Genomic DNA, 16,637 nt, shown 5'->3' on the forward strand with positions numbered 1-16,637 from the left:
GCCCACGGTGGGATTCGCATCCCCCTGCCTTTTGGCCGGAGAGTGGATACACTAACCACTCGGCCAACCAGGCTGGAAAAAAATATAATACTGATTATTATTATTATTTTTTTTTTTTGATACCACATTTTAGTCCTTTGTCCTGGGCCTGTGCACCCGCCTAATTATTACGGCACTGCCCACTTTATACCACATTTTGATACGTCTACCATCTACTTATTCGAGTTTTACAAATCAATCCCATATTCTCCAGTTTATACAAGAGCCTTTCGTGTAGTATCCTATCGAATATCTTAGCAAAATCCATTCAGATCAATGTTTCATTCCTCCTTATCCAACTCAGCTTTAATATTGGCATAAAATATGAGCAAATTGCTAAAACATAGCCTCCCTTGAGTAAACCCATACTATTACAGAGTATAGCTTGTTGGTCAACTCATTTCTGTAGGCATGTTCTTAACTTCTCCAAAATCTTCACAGCATCACATCAGAGATACTGATAGATCGTTAGTTAGACACATCAGTTTTTGCACTACCCTTGTGCAACGGAATTATTACATTCTATCCATTCCTGCAGTATCGTTCCTGAGCTGAGACTCAAGTTATAAAAACACGTGAAAGGCGTAGCGAATTCGGCTGAACATTCCTTTAGCAAACAGGCTGATATCCCATCTGTCTCTATAGTCAAATTCTTATCCAGCAGCTCATCAACCTCATTCTCCTATCTCTTCATCCAATGTAGTAACAGCACTGGACACCATGCTACATACACCTGTTTGATATATTTTAGCAACAGTGAGCATTTGTTAATTGAAAATCTCACCACCTCCTGATGCAACAGTACCATCTGTACTCAATAAAGTTATACGCCTGCGTGAACTTAACCAAATGATGGATAAAATTCCTTTGGATTCAAAAATCCCAATTTATCTTGTATTCATTGGTTTGGATACAATCATATCAGTATTTATTTGAAGAATACGATATTATTGGTGATAATTTTGTATCAACTTTTCCGCTCTATCTTCTGATCTTCGAAAACTAATAACGCAGCAACAAAGCTTTGAACAAAGATGATGTGGAAAGCATTAAACTTAAAACTACAGATCTTCACACGGATGACGTCATTGCATCGATTCGGATGCAACCCCACTCCATCGTACAATACATTGGTGAGCAATAATACACGAGTAGAATTAATTCGTGTGTGTTTTAAAAATGGATTCCTTAGCCAACCTTTCAGAACGTTATGATCCGTGAACGAGCATTTTAGAATTAAACGGATCTAAATATAGTTTAATGTTTTTGAAATGATGAAATGAAAATTAATTATATTTGAAAAATTAATGAAGGTGGCTAAAATCAGCATATCCTCGAGAACAGGTTTGGATTTACAATCTAATCATGATCAGTCACAAAAAAAGGGTTCTCGTGAAACAACATTTATTTCGTTCTACACAGAATCAATGAATCAATGCACTATTTACAAAAACAATGAACATGCCAACCACAACCCATTCTTCCCACTAAAAATCACGAAGTAGTTTCATGGATAACTGGAAAATTTTCCATTACTTAAAACACGAACATTCTGACGTGGGGGTGGGGGTCCATTCTTTCTAGAATTTCCATCGTAGTTCATTCACAATGGTCGCCGTAGCCAACTCCATTCCCTTTCCTCCAAGGACGGCTGGAGATTAGGCACTTTGTTTCCTGTTAAGTATTATAATAAATAAAATATAAAAACGCACAGTTTTATTCACTGTAAAGTATATAGTTTAATTTACTTTATTATAGATTATATACGCTTTGTCGGTGAATTATTTTCCTCGGAATTTGAGCGGTTCTGCTCAGTGGTCGGGGAGCCCGTCACTGAGTGGAACCAACGCTGAGATTAGGACGGTCTTTCGCCCACTATGGAGTGGCCTAGAGATCGTCCGTATATTTTTGAGATTTCACCTTTACTTACATAGTCGGTGATTGATTCATTCAATCCAATACCCTTGGAGGGTAATGGATAGCAATGTTGTAGCTAATGAAGCTCTAACTGGGGCTCGGCTATTGCTGTTACCCTCCTGCCATGATCAGAGCTTTAATAATAGCTCAATAACCTTATCTCTATACTGTCTACTACAGATAACGGGAAATATGAAAAGCATTCTTGCTTCGCCCCTTTAAGCTAGTCCTTATAAGGACTATTTTGCGCACGTGGTGGGACAACTGAATCGGTGATTAATTCATATTTTAATCACCGCATCTCACGCTTAACTTCATTAGCTGCAGCATTACCCTTGGAGGGTAAGGGATGGCAATGCTGTAGTCAATGAAGTTCTAATTGAGGCTCGGCTATTGCTGTTACCCTTCTGTCATGATCAGAGCTTTAATAGTTCAATAACACCTTATCCCTACACTATCCTCTACAGATAACGGGGAAGATGAAAAGCATTCTTGCTTCGCCCCTTTAAGCCAGTCCTTATAAGGACTATTTTGCGCACATGCATTTCATAGATGGTGTTTCTATGGAATCCCGATTTTCTAATTCTTTCAATTTAAAAATGGCATAAGGTGATGTTTTGTGGTCTTAATTCGTCTGTCAATGAAATCCAGCATAATGGAACCAGAATCTGTGTTGACACAGGACTACACAAGCACTAAAGAAAAGTGTAAGACTGAAATATATATGGTCAACCCTTTTACAAAAGGACTGCAACAGAAAAAAAAAAAAAAAAACATTAATGAAATTATCTTCGTACAGGTACCACAGTAATATTCTTTTACATGATCACCTATGAATTATGGACTTCATAATTCATAAGTCAATTACGAACTTTTTAAATTACGATTTTAAATTATATTATGAAGAATTGTGTGGATTTTAAAGCAGCAAATAAACCTTATTCGAGTCTCTTAAAGAAAATCACAATATTACTACAGTTACTGGTTGAAAAGATGTATCAGTTTAAATGAAAAAAAAAATTAATTTTTTTTTACCTGTGGGTAAGAGAGCCTATCGTCATTCAACTGGACGCTTCCTAACACCACAACTCATGTTGAAGAAGGTGATGAAATCAAAGGCACTTCTCTGGCGGTACGCGAACAACAGACACAGCTATCCTCTTCGCAGAGGATATCTCTATGTCCTCAAAGGATAAACACCGAGGAGTTGTTTAACCATCAGATCTATGGCAAGGATAGTCGCACAGCACGTGCCATAGCAACCAGGATTCAAAGAGGTCATCACCCCGCATTAGTGATGGTTTGGTTAGGGGGCGTATCAGGGGGGGGGATATGTAAGGTACATTTCTGCGAGAAAGGGTCAAAACTTTGCCAAAATGAATCGAGACACCTTGCGGGAACCTGTGGTACGGCTTCGGAACAACACCTTGTTTCGCGGTAGGCAGTGGACCTTCCAACAGGACTCAGCCCCTGTACTCAAGAGGAAGACCACACAACAGTGACTGGAGGCGAATGTGCCCGCCACATATCACCATCTGATTGGCCATGAAGTCCCGATCTGAATCCATTGGATTTCAAATTGTAGTTGGAGCTTGAGAGAGAGTAGCCTGCAAGAAACGATATCCCATCATTGCCAGCCTGAAAGTGGATTTGGAGCGAGCAGTGGCGTTTCCGTTGGATGTTGTGCGTCAGTGAAGGCAAAAGGAGGACATTTCTAACACTGAGTGTTGCTATATGCACGTTATACATGCGGTTTATATGTACTGGAGCTGTAAAAAGATTTACTGATAGATTAAAGGTTTAGGCGCTGTTCACGTTGTAGTAGTGTTTAAGGCTAGTCTGTGTATATAAAAACAATACGATAGCGAGCCAGTTTCGTTATAATAATAACAACTATTGGCCAAGAACTTTTTGAACAGACTTCCTGCATACGAGTAGAAAAGATCTTGATTTCAAATTCGCCGTGATTCCTTGCCGATCCTGATACATGTTGCAAAAGGAAAGAAAGTTGTGACTAATCAATGCACATGTAATTGAACAACAGGCCACCATTTTGCTATTTTTATTTAACAGAAATTGTGTGGAGGAACGTGGCAAAAACTTTAGTACATCACAGCTTTACAAAGAAGAAGTAAAGAATTTGGTCAACCTTCCTGAAAAGTTAAATAAACCAAGATTATTATTAGATTCAGATTCCACGTCTGAAAAATCTGGAATAAATTTAGTGGCTTTTGAATATAAACAAAAGGTACTTTCAGGACATAGTGAAGGTGGTCGTACTTTCTTTTATTACAAACAACACTGCAACTTCCGAAAGTGAAGCATTTTCAACGCAGTTTACATCAGATCCAATTCAGATCTTTGATTTCTGCGGGATCATCAAGGATGTCTAAAAATAATAAACCTCTTGGTAAGGGTCGTATTGGAGGACTGACGGAAGTACAAACATTTGTTATGAATATTTTTTGCCTATTTGAGAAGGTTGAACTTGGAAAAACATCCTTAATAATTAAAAATATATTTTTTATTTTATGATAGTAAGAAATATGATAGTAAAAATTTTGCTGTTCTAATAACATTCATGGCTAATACTATAAAACTTTACATTATTAACGATATTAACGAAATCATCAAAATAACGGTGTCCTTATCAGCAAGAATTAAATGAAAATAGAAAAGGTAGCTGTTATTTATTTATTTTTACTCAATTCAATAACATAATATGTTTATATTGGACTTAGAAAGTTTTGTATTATTTATTGTTTTATATTTTTCTTTTGCCTTTTTATAAGTTCTTAAATGACTTCTAAGAAATGCAACGAACTTCTGTGAGCCCTTTATTAATAAATAAATACGTCCAATCTTGAACGTGTTCCTTCACAGAGTGCAACACGGAAAGCAACTCCATGACAGTTAAACAGTCTACTTAGAATGGAAACAGAAAATATCAATTGATTGTTCTTATATATAAAGTAAAATTTTATTTCTTAAAATATATAAATTTATTTATTATATAAAATATAATATATAGAATATATGAGAATTAATATCATTATTTTATTCAAACACCAATTTTTTTTTCATCTCTATTCTAATAAATTAATTCAAATTAGGAGAACTTGAACTCCTCCTTACAGGGAAGCATGGACCTGATGTTGTCAGTGCAAAATGGGGTGACCTATATTCGTTTATGACATCAGCAAAATCAGCCCTGATCAAGTTGAGGTAGTCATGGATTTAGATGAGGAGGCAGTTTCGGCGTTATTTATAGCTCTCTGCAAACTGGACATAGTCAAGGGAAGTGAAGTGGCCAAGAGAATATTAACAGCCCACAGCAAAAGAAAGACACAGTAACCACCTTGTGGGTCTTGTACACAGCTTCACTGGTTTTTAGATCCCACAGGTGGGGGAGGACCTGAGAACTCGAGCGGCGAAGGCTTACAGCGAGGCGGTGCAGTTCCTTGTGAGCTGCATCACTGGGGCCAGATCCTTCCTCCACCTCTAAATTTAGTTTTCCATTCCTTTGGCTTTCTCGATACTTATGTTACACTTTCTGTTTGTTACATGTTTTCCTTTTCAGGATTTTTCCTTTTTCTAAAGTGAAAAATCAACGACCGTTTTAGAAACGCCCCTGGGGGGCAAACAGCTAAAACAGGTCAACTGAGGCCTCTTTTACCTACTCTACCACTATGCACTCTATCTTTATTTCCTCTCCTACTATCTGCTGACTCTCAGCCTATTTTACTCTACAGGCCAATGATGAAGTTTGTTGAACTCACAAAATATATATGTAAGAAAGGTTTAACTGATTTAAATGAAAGGGCATGTATTTAAATTTACCGTTTTAATTTTAATAAACCATATCATTCAAGTTAGTTGGTTTATACAATTTAAAATAAAAGGAAGAAATAACACACCTCTTGATATCATACACATCTGCAAATTCGAGGGAAAAACAATGCAGGAAATTGCAATTTTTTCCTTACACATTTCGAACAATAATTTTAGGATACGCAAAAAACCGTTTCAAACATCAAATGTATTGCTAAAATAAAGAGCCAAAAGACATCTCTTCGGCGATGCAATATTCATGATTTTTATAATTAAACCTATCGTTTTATATAGAACGCAAACCCGAATTATAATAGACAAAAAAAGAAAATAAATTTAGATGTCAAATAAAGATTATAAGAAGTATACTTCCCCGGATAATCACTTGTCATCATTATGAAATTTGGGCACTCGAAGATTTTTGTTTATTTTGTTTATTAGCTCTAAAATCTTCCGATTTTAGAGCTAATAAACAGGACAACTCCGTCCTAGAGAAGCCATTCCTTCTGCTGAATATTTTGAAGAGAATCTTATCAAATTCATGAAAAAATGTATGAAGAATCTCCTGAAACTGGTCTCCCTCGTATAACACGGACGATCTTCTGAGCTAAGAACATATTCACCTTAATGGAGACGAGAACAGAGGATATCAGTCATGCCATCTAAATATTGTCCTATTCGTTTATTTTTAATGTGAATCCAACCCACAAAAATGTCATGAACCTATCTTACAATAACCTTGTGAGAGAATTTCTTATGTTTATACATTTCTGGAGCTCTGCTGTAGACCGAACATGGAACCTTTTTTCAAGGTTCACACCTAAAAACAGCGTACTTCGAATTGATTCTGTTGGTCGGAGAACAGAGACACCAATCATTCTTTGAGATACGAATGATATCTAAACTCAACGATAGTCTTTGGAATTTTGAGTTTATTAATGATATCAGTTAAAGGCATTAAATTTTGTCATTAAGTGACAACACCAAAAATTGTACTAACAGGAATAATTCGGGTAAGTTCCTCCGATTAAACAAAGAAAAGAAGGCAAAGGGGAAATATTTTCCTCATAAAAGGGGGAACTAGCCATCTTTTTCATTTACGTATCGATAATTGTGCTTTATTAGAAAGCTGAGATTTCCGTTCAAAATATATCGGCTTCCAGTTAGAATTTGCCGAGTTGTTCAGTACAGCGTAATCCTGTTTTGTATTTAAGAGATGACAAGTTATTTATCTCTATCTAATGGATTTATTACGTAAGCCAAATGGCACAACAGATGTCTTTATTTAGTAATCGTTTTTATACTGTAGAATGAGGCATGTAATTCATTAATGATCGATTTGAAACCAGCCTGACTGGTCTATATGCTCTCCAACTAACAGCCTGAGTTCGAATCCCACCATGGGTGGTGGATGTTTTGTGAATGAATTTCATGTCGTGTACCACCACCTCCTCGGTGGTGGTACACGACACAAAATTCCATTCTATTCATATTCCCCGCTATCTGTTAGGATAGCGGGGAATATGAAAACTGCTCATAAAAGGCTCCCACACTACAGTGTGGGAACGTTTTATGAGCAGTTTGCTAGCCCTGAATAGGCATGGAGATTATGCATCGCTACAGGAAGTTAAAATGGCTTTTGGTCTTTTATGTTTAAATCTATCCGTTGCCTCGTGGGCTACAGCATGATGAACTAGATCGTTGGGATGTATGGACGTTTTTAGGAAAAACTTTGTTGCTAAAGATTGTATGAAAGAGAGGATATAAGGAACATTTGTATCTCGATGAAGTTGATTGTTTCTAACATACCATGGGGCGTTCAGAATCATTCTTAAGCACTTGTTTTGTACACGTTGCAGTTTGAGAATGTTAGTAATGGAGGTGTGGCTCCAGGCTGGAGAAGCGTAAATGATTATGAGACGAATCATCAGCTGGTATAAAAGCAATTTTATTCTGATGTTTAGCTTGCTGTTCCTATTAATTAGGCGGTAGATCTCTAGATGCAGGGCTTTAGATGCCTTTGCACACGTAATCTTGATGTGTTGGTTAAAAGTTAATTTTTTATAGAGCACGACACCAAGGTATTTTGTTTCTGTCTGCCAGGGAATTTTGGTATTGAATAGTAAGACGTCTCCTGCAGTAGATATCGATCTTTTCGTGAAGAGAATGGCTGAGCTTTTTTGGGGGGTTGACTTCCAATCTCTATTTGGAGAACCATGTCTCTAACTTCAGAAAGGTTCCTTGAAGCTTTTTAGTAATGAGGTGTAGGCGAAGAGATCTGGATAATAATGCTCTATCATATGCATATAGGGCGATGATGAACGACATTGGGTTGTGCGGAATGTCTGACATGTATATCGTCTTCTTCTTCTTCTTCTTCTTTTTCTCCTCTTCCGTCTAAGACGGGTTGAGTCTTCCCTTGAGCAGGGTCTTCTAGTCTTCTCTATTCCTTGCTGTTCGAAAACGTTCCTTATATGTTCTGCATCCCGACATGTTCTTTATTAATTTCAGCCAAGTAACTCGTGGTCTTCCGGGTCTTTTTAGAGAACAGTAATGGAGCCAGTAAGGATCCCTACGGTACTCCGGCCAAGATATGGCGCTGGGATGGGGTAGTACCATTTATCTTGACTTGCATGGTTCTGTTTTGTAGATATGATCTAACTAGGTGTACCATTTTCAGTGAGATACCAGCTGAGATAAGTTTATGTAGCAATCCGAAGTGCCATATTTTGTCAAATGCGTTGAATACATCGAGAAAAACAGCTCCAGTGCATTGATGCCAGTTGTAGCTGGTGGTAGTATCATCAACTATTCTGAAGATTTGCTGGGTAGTACTATGGTGTTGCCTAAAACCGAATTGCTCTTTGGGAAGGATGTTTAGTTCATTTGCTGAAGCTTGAAGTCATGAGAGGATGCCCTCTTCAATTTTACCCAAGTTGGAAATGAGACTGAAGTGCGGGTCCTTTCCTGGCTTATGAATTGGGATTACATCAGCCTGTTTCCAGGTGGGAGGAAAATAGTGAAATCTTAAGATTGCATTTATTATTATGGTCAGGTGCACTACAGCTTTTCGGGACAGCAGCTTCATCACCCTATTTGTGATGCCGTCTGACCCAGGAGCTTTTTTGTTCTTTAATTTTTTAATAATATCATATATTTCAGCAGGTGATGTGGGTGCAATATGGTCAGCGCTGGTATCAAGGAGTTTAAACGAGTGTCTGACCTGTCTGTGAATTTTATACAAGTGATTGAAGTCTGAATTTTCATATGAAGGCTTGCACTGCTCTTCTAGATTTTTTTTGCTATGGCTTCAGCCTTTTCTACGTCGGTGGGAAGGGATCTGCCTTTGTTTCTGATATTCCTCAGTTGTCCCCAGATAGTTGTATATGAAATAGAGGCTAACTTGCCTTCACAAGGTAGGTCTCTGTGGGCTTTGAGCGCATTTTTCAATTCACCATTTAGTCTGTTAAGAACCTCTTTATCTCGTGGAGCGCGGGTGTTATGGAATCTCTTTCTTGCTTTGTTTTTTCTCTGATCAGGTTCAAAATATCTTCTGACAGACGACCTGGCTTGGGGACAAATTTATAGGAAGCGGCTGCTATTATAGCGGAATTACGTTGCTGTGCGAGGCTTGTGACTGCAGTTTCAACATCTTGTTTGAACTTATATGAGGAACAGGTCCAATGTAATCCCGGAGTGCGTTTGACAATCTTTCCCACGATATAAATGAATGAGAGGGAGGAGACAGGTTTCTAGTATTCCCAGCTGTAGTAGAATTGGGTTATTCTAGGCTTATGATCAGATGACAACTCGTTCAATGATTTTAGGCTGTACTGAAGTTTAATATCTTGCAGGATAGCTAAATCCAGATGTCAGCAGTGCAAAACGTATTGAGATGAGTTGGTTCGGTGGGGCCTGCCACAATAGCATAATTTTGATCCTATGTAGTTGAAAAGGATGCATCCATTCTTGTTGGTGGTTCTACAATTCCAGGCAGGGTGCTTGGAGTTTTAGTCTTCGGCAATAATGATGCACTCTCTGACGCCTGAGATGGTATTTAGATCCGAATGCAGTAGAATTCTTCAGGGATGGGTTGTATGCGGAGTAGATTTTCAGTCTGCCAGCCGAGCTAGTGAATACTTCCACCCCTTGTGACCTCAAGGTCAGTGGTTGGAGAGTTGTTTAAAGAATGGTGTTTGATATCATTTTTAATGAAGATGGCAGTGCCGCCTCCTCTACAGTTTAGCCTATCGGTTCTGCATAGGAGATATCCCCCTTTCTGCCCGAGGGTCTTAGATGTGTCTTGCTTATTAGAATAACATCTGGCTGATATCTCTGAGTAAAGTCTTGGAGCTCTAAGATTTTGTTTCTGATGCCATTTGCATTCCATGCAATGATCTGAAGAGAGGATGGAATCAATTTGTTTCTATTCATCTATAAGTGCTGTGAGGATGGCCTGTGTTTCGCGTAGGAATCTTTTAGTCGAGGTTGCTGATGGGTTGGACAGGCTGAAGTCTTGTAGCATGTTTGTTAGAGAGGCAGTAATAACAACGGTTAGGTTTGTAGGTGCTGTTGGCTGATTCTGTTCTGATGATGAGTTGTTTGAACGGATTTGCATGAGCTCTTGTCTGCCGTTCGTATTCTTTTTTTCTTGAAGGACTCTGCTTGTAGCCGCTGAGCCTCCGGCTGTGATGCAGGAGCCTCTGGTATTCGAGTACTAGAGGAGGAAGATTGTTTGGCTGTCTCCGACCGTCTGTTCTTCGGGTGTTGAGTACATCCCTTATAATTGGGTGGGTGAGGGCCGCTGCAGTTGGCACATTTAGCCAGGGTGGTTTTCGGCTTGGTGCAAGTGTTGATGGTTCACCCTGCACTTAAGGCATCTGAACTCTGCTCGGCAGTGTTGCTGAGCATGGCCAAATTTCTAGCATCTGTGGCACTGACCTGTTGAAGCCCTTTTTCTAAGAGGTTCAGGACTGATCATAAGTCCACAAATCGATATCAAGTCAGAGATGTGTTTGTAGGCCTGATGGATTTCGACCAAGACCAGAGGAATCGAGCTCTTGTCAGCTCTGGTCATTCTGCTCCCCTTGATGGATGGTAAGTCTTGATATCAGAGATCAGCAGCAATTTCATCTGTAGATATGTCCTTAGAAACACCTCGAAGAACCACCTTCAGGTTTTTCTCCGAGCTGAGGGAGAATTGTGATATTGTACACCGTTTGAGTCTGTCCTTGGTCAATCTTCTGTAGTGCATTGCAGTGGCGGGCTGGATCTTTATGCCGTTGTCCAAATTTTTGGCTGTTTTGTATGATATTTGCAGGTCGGACATGGTGGTCCTTATGGGTGTTCGTCTGTGCTTTTCATGGAGAATGATCGGGGGTACCTTCTCTTTGGGAGAAGCAGAGGAATCCGTGATGGGGCCATCTTCATCCATTCCGTTGTCCTTGGGTGGCTCTGTGGTTGTTGTCTTGCGTGCACGGAGAGGAGATCACCAAATCCAGCTTCTCTTCCATATGGGCAGTGTCTTCACCCACCTTCCTCAACTTCTCCTGGCAAGGAGTAGAAATCGGGGATGTTGGGCCACTCATGTTCGAATTTTCTTACAAATTCGAACACAAATGGCCGTGTTCAATATAAGCGTCATCTTCCTCCTAGGTCGTGATGATGACGGCACTATTCCTCGCAGTTCATAAAATCCTGCAGGTCTAGGGACCTGCCAGCAGAAATCCCTGTAGACTGAGGTGGTCTACTAGCAGTGTTTGTGAAAGAGAAAGCAATATGTGTTGTAGGAAGAAACCATGAAACTTACTTGGCTCGGCTCGAAATTACCTCCCTCCCTAAAACCAAACATCCACCACTGGTCCTCGTGTCGGGCGGGGGCCTACTCGGCCATTGACCTCACACACATTTGTGAATAGGGGGAGACAGCAGGAATTTGGGAAGGGTTAGAGCCAGTGTAATGCAAGATTCACGGAATGCCTCCGTAAGTTGTGTAATAAGCCTAAAAGAGCGCAGTTTTCTAGCACAATAAAAAAAAACACGTCTGTCCACATCAAACTCCCAATCAACTTCCATTTCTCAACCTGATTATTTCCCTACGGACTAGTTATTTGTTTGTTGTACGGATAAAAGGTGTATGAATCTTATCTTAAACATAATTCTTAAATCAAGAAAATCTATTTTATTTTTTATTTTAATCAAAACTATTATTTTGAATTCTTATATGTAGTATATAAATTTATAAAAAAAAAATAGAGAAATAATTTTATAACTGAATAGTATTGAATTTACACATGTTTGGTCTATTGAAAACGTATCCAATATACAACCAAAAGGCTGAAAGTTCTAATTTCACTGTGGGTATGGATGTTTTGTCTTTAGATGGTCCATGAATTTCATTGCCTAGAGCAAGAAGTTTTAAATTTTCAATTCTCCTTCACAGTTCAACTGCAATCTCAATTCTTTTCCCTCATCTTGGTTCTAAAAACAGTTCTTGGCCCATCCATGGTTATAAAAAAAAAACAGTTTGAACAATCTCTGGTAGGTAGCTTACAGTGAAAAATACTAACGAATGTTCGTATCTTCAGTTGACTTACATCGCAAATTTAAACATTCAAAATGAATATCACGTGGAAGATGAAAATCGTAGCTCAGTAGTGTGAAACCTCCACCATTTCACTCAACGGAAAAGTCAATTAGAATGCTGTACTCCACATACAGGGTTAATATATTGTTTGTCACATTTCGGAAACACGCGGCAATAATTTTATGTTGGTTCAAAAACTCTTAAATCATAAAAATTCAAAACAGCGATGATAAATTTCCACCACGAATAGTGTAAATGAATTGTGGTGCCATCTACCAGCATGAAAAGTAAATAAAAAAGAACTTCAGTCATTAATAATACTCAACTCTGACATGGAGGAGGGTCGGTCAGATGAGTGTCGATGCTCTGACCGTAAAAAGAAAAAACACGATTGTTATCTGATGCATATACGATCAACAGATAAATACATACCGGCTTGGACGTCGCCCGGATGAACAAGTCCGCGATACAAATCGAGTGATCGGGGTTGGATCGAAAAGTGGGATACCGAAAGGAAACGAAAACTGAAACTAACAGAAACTGTTATCAGTAGGAACGTGGAATGTGCGTACATAGACAGTAGAAACAATACCAAAACAAGATGTACTAATTATTCAAAGAAATTGGAATGCCGAAGTCGGAATAGATAGATGGTTGGGAAAGAGTCATCGGAAAATATGGTTTCGGAGAAAGAAATGAACGAAGCGAAAAAATGTTAGAATTTGCTGTGGACCACGAGATGATGATCTGTAACAAGATTCCAGAAAAAAAGAGGGTAGAAAATTGACATGGTGATCAAATAATGGGAAAACCAAGAACATGATTGATATGATTAAAAGAAGATGGATAGCATCAGTACAACAGTGTCGAACTTTTCAAGGAGAAGATATAGAGACTCGGACCATAGTTTAGTGATTGCAAACATCAAGATGAAATTAAAAAGAAACTGTAAACCCCATCATCAAAAACGAAGAGATACAGCAAGAATAAGTGAAGCAGAAATACGAAGAACGTACAGAACAGTGTTAGAAGAGAAACTTAAGAGTGTGGACAAAGAAAAAAATTCGAATCTAAGAGTGGAAGGAGTAATAAAGGCGATAGAAGTGGCAGTTGAAGAAATAGTACCAGAAGAAGAGAAGATCAAAAAGAAGTGGACTAGACAAGAAACACTGAAGTTAGTACAGGAGAAAAGAATGTTGAAGATGAGAAGGGATACATCAGAACAAATAGAAGAGAAATATAGAAGAAATGTAATGAGGTGAAAAAAGCAGTCAGAATGGATAAGATGAAATGGTTAGAAGCGCAATGCAACAATATAGAACAGTACTATGGAAAGCATAAAACTTAGGGAGGGTATACAAAATGATTAGAACACATTAATAGCAGGTGGCAACCAAACCAGACCACAATTAAAGATGAAAAAGGCAAAGTATTGATGAATAAAGAAAAAATTGTACAGCGGTGGACAAGATATTGCAGTGAGTTATATGAAGAAAAACTAGATTCAGATAGTGTTGGGAAAATGATTGAAAAATTGAAGCAGATATCACTACCAGGTAATGAGCATGGTGTGGACATTTTAAGAGGAGAGGTAGAAAAAGCAATAGGACGGCTAAAACACAACAAGAGTCCTGGTAACGATAAGATCGCTGAAAAAATGATTAAATACGAGTATTGTGGCGAAAGTATGTTACAGAAATGCACCAGTTATGTAATATAGTAGAGTGAGAAGGGAAAATGCCAGAGAAGGGGGTGAAATTATAGAAGGATTGCTTTGACAAGTCACCTTGGTAAGGTGATGATGGTGATATTGACAGAAAAATTGAGAACATAACTGGAAGCGTACCTTGTAGACGAGCAAGCAGGATTTATGAAAGATAGAAGCACAATTCAACAGATTTTGACAATGAGGTTAATAGCAGAGAAAGCCAGGAGAAAAAACAAAAAACATATATACATATGTATATAGGTATATGTATATATACCTATATATGTATATATAGATTTATAGATATATATATACCTATACATATATGTATATATATATATATATATATATATATATATATATATATATATATATATATATATATATATACATATACCTATAGATATATATATATATATATATATATATATATATATATATATATATATATATACCTATAGATATAGGTATATATACATATATCTATATATATATATATGTATATATGTATATGTATATTTTGCTTACTTTGGAAACGCAGTAAAAAAAAAACCAAGTTTATATTTAAAATAACTTGGTATCTTTAACATATATTATACCCAAAGTAAAAAACTTTCTACATCTTTCTCTCATCCTGAGATTTTTATTTAATAAGGTCAAAGCACCTTATGGTAACGTGTTTTGGTAAAATATTTATAAGCTCTGTATTACTTAAACCTTGGTATTTCTAAGCCTGGCTCCCACTGATGAGACCTCAATAAAGGTCGAAACCGGTCTGGGTAGTGCCCCCCCCCCTTGCCTTTAATACCTAGCATCATACATCTCCTCAAGGAGATGTGCTTTGCATTAAGGGTAAATATTAAGATTAGTGATCAGAGCTTATTCTACTTTTACCAAGAGTTGCCTTGGACTTGCACTACGTGCAGGGTCAGCTAGACTTGCAAACTTGCAACACTTGCAGGCGCAAACTTGACTGACTTGTCTGTTTACTTACTTGGGAAATGGAGTAAAAAAAAAAAAAAAAAAAATATATATATATATATATATATATATATATATATATATATATATATATAATTCTATGGAATTGATAAAAAAAACTAATAGCTATATTAAAAGATGTTTATCCGAATGCAGTTACAGCAGTTAGAATAGGTAATGATTTGGGAAAATAGTTTAGAACAAGCAGAGGTACTAGAGAGGGAGACCCAATATCACCAAGCATTTTCATCGCACGTTTAGAAAAAGGAAGCTAAAATGAAGGAAGGTGCAAAGGGAATATCGGTACATGTGATGAGAATTTACAATCTGAGATTTGCAGATGACATTATTATTATTGACGAAGACTAACTACAAAAAACACTGAAACTGTTAAACGAGGAAGGGAAAAGATTTGAACTTGTTATGAACTTTTCCAAAGTTTGTGTTTTCCAAAGACAATGGTATTTGATGAGAAGACCATGAAACAAAAGACACAAGTGGATGTAATTGATATAGAAAATGTAGAATAATTCGCTTATTTGGGAAGTAAAATTACGTATGATTAAGACTGCAAAAAAGAATTAAAGATCAGGATTGCAAAGGGAAGAACGAATCTGAAGGTCGTGGATAACATCTGGAAAAGTAAAGTGATCAGCCTGCAAACAAAACTAAGAGTACTGGAAACATGCATCTTCAGCGGTGTACTGTACGGACCGGAAATGTGGGTAATAAATAAAGAATCAGGAAAACGAATTTTGGCATTTGAAAGAACTTGTTACAGGAAGATTCTGAGAATAGGATGGGTACAGAAAATCAGCAATGAAGAGCTCTATCAGAAGATACAACCAAAACAGAATCTAATGCAGAAGATTATAAAACGGAAGCTGCAATTATTTGGACGCATCTGTAGAATGAGTGAGGACCGGAAGATAAAGACATTTATGTTTGGTATTTTGGATGGTTTAAACAGAAGAGGTAGACCATACAGAGAATGGATAGACGATATAAAAGACTGGTGGGAAATGGGGTTACAAAAACTGCGACACTGTGCACTGGACAAAGAATGGTGGAAGAAGATAGTGAAGGAGGCATCGGACACCAACGAGTAGTGAGCCCATGGTTCGATTTTCGACGATTTTCGAACTCTGACAACGTTCGATGAACGTTGTCAGAGTTCATCATCATTGATGATGATCAACGTTGTCAGAGTTCATCATCATCATCATCATTGATGATGATGAACTCTGACAACGTTGAAAGGTACTTGTTTTTTTCATGTACATTAGTATCATAGATAGGTAAACAGTGAAATTCTGTTTAGGATTGCAAATCATGAAGATCAGTGATATCCAATCAGTAGGGCAATGCTGTTATGGAGATTTTAATTCAGTCTTAAAGAACAACGCATTAGTGGCATGTATGTGCGAGCGGAAATTAAGCGAAACAGAATCTATTAAATATTCCTTTTGAACAGATTGTAGTCCTTGAGAAAATTTTGTCAAGAAGGCTGTCCCAGAGAATATAGAAAGCTGGAATGAAAGAGGAGAAAGAAAAGCAGGTCGTTGGGGAGGGGGG

This window comes from Typopeltis vanoorti, chromosome 6, assembly GCF_054136105.1.
Source record: "Typopeltis vanoorti isolate ZY-2024b chromosome 6, IOZ_Tvanoo_1.0, whole genome shotgun sequence".
Lineage (NCBI taxonomy): Eukaryota > Metazoa > Arthropoda > Arachnida > Uropygi > Thelyphonidae > Typopeltis > Typopeltis vanoorti.